Below are 1,934 nucleotides of genomic sequence, written 5' to 3'. Positions count from 1 at the left end.
CATTTTCATTTCAGTTCGTCCCGCATCCCACCCGTACGCCTAAGTGTGGACAAAAATGGGCCTCAAATCAGGATTAACGATGCTCACTCTAGGTAAGATGTAAGTGATACTAGTGACTTGGCGGGATGGAGAACAGCGATGGGAGTGTAAAAGACGACAGGGATCCGAAGAGTGGGGAAACCCATTAACTTTTCTATTTGCAATGAGAACCAGACACCAACACTGCATTTCCAGCTCTTACCAGATCACTGAGTAAGTGCGAGATCAGCCTTGCTTCTGCCTGTACCTGCCCAGGAACGGGCTTTCCTGTGGCATGCAGATCTCACTGCTCTCCTTCTTGCCTGCCTGTGAGCACAATATAATTGAAACAATAATGTCTGGTTTCACAAGTAGAAGAATAATCTCTCACTCTTTATGGATGGACAGGAGGGGGAAGAGGGAGAGATATGCATAATTATCACATATGCTTCACACGCATTAATATGTACAAGCATATGCTCTGAAAATGTAAACCTTCATTAAAGCAAAAATTAAAATGACAAACTTGTAATGTAAAATTTAAAATACAGGTGAAAGAGTAATTCACTAACCTGGCCATACTTAATTAGAAAATCAGGAAGCTGCTGTGAGTTCTGCTAATTTTTCCAATGCCACTTGGATGCTTTGCCAATAAATAATCTTACAGTGTCAAAATCAATCACTGTGTTACAAAGACTCCTCATCTGTGATCGAAATCATTCTATTTCCCCTGGAGACACATACCTATGAAAAATTTAAGAAGTCATCAGTCATGGTCTCTCTTTCCAATGTTTACAAAGTTGTATCTTTGGATAAGAACATTTCCAGTGTTCTTGTCGCGATAGAAATCAGAGACAGGATCACTGCTCAGGTAGACTGCATCTCATCCCTAATTTTTTGAAGTTATATAAAATAACTGTTCTGGGGCTGCCTTTGTTATTTATAGATCCCTGCTAAAGGGATGAAAAAAGATCTCAATATATATGAGAATTAGTCTTCAGGTTTAAGCATACAGCATCTAATTATATAGCATGAGACCATTGAAGAAAGATGCCAGGTGCATTCATTTCATGTCAAGTGTTCTGAAATTATACATACTTGACTGATTCAGATTTGCATTCTGCACAAAATTTTACATGGTCACTTACAATTTCCTATTTTCCCATAGCACATTAGCCATTTGTGGATGGTATAAGAATCACTTGACAACCGTGCAGCAGCCAATGTGTCTTGCCATTGCACTGTCGGACTTTTTACTGGAAATCAAAACATCATCATAAAATTCAAATAAACAGTTCACAAGAATCATCACACAGGATGTGTCATACTAAATCTGTTGAAAAAGCAATTCCCTGAGGTATGTTTCATAGGCAATTGCTTCCCATATAGTTTTCCATTACTGTTGAGATTCTAGCCACAACAAGCACCTTTAATCCTGTTCCTAAACTCAGTTATGGAAATGTCTGGATAAGAACTCCTTTCTCTGTCACTTCCACAGGAAAAAATCGACCCCCTATTTCGGTTACCTTGGGTCTAATGATCTCTTGATTCATGAACAACAATCTTCATGCTAGTTGTTACACACCACATGGTCTAACTGTAACAGGAGGGTGGGTTCTGTGCCCTGAGCATGGATAGAGCAGGGCTATTCAACATATGCACCTGGAACCTGTTCTTTCTCTTACATAATTGTTCACAAGGGAACTCATAAAGCCACCAATGTCTTTCAAAGACATTTTCTTTTATGTCTGAGGCAGAGGAAGTTTTTGGCAAAACTGAAGATTTTCATGTTTGTGCACAAAGGACATTTTACCATGGTCTAATGCATCCCTGCGGCAGGGACTGGGCAGCACAAAGACAGGAACTTCAACTGCTTCCAGCTCAAGATGTAGCTCTTGGTCCCTCATCTGAGCCTC

Source organism: Phalacrocorax carbo, chromosome 2 (assembly GCF_963921805.1).
Source record: "Phalacrocorax carbo chromosome 2, bPhaCar2.1, whole genome shotgun sequence".
NCBI classification, from domain to species: Eukaryota; Metazoa; Chordata; class Aves; order Suliformes; family Phalacrocoracidae; genus Phalacrocorax; species Phalacrocorax carbo.
The sequence above is the reverse complement of the archived record's forward strand: the minus strand, read 5'-3'. Positions refer to the sequence as shown.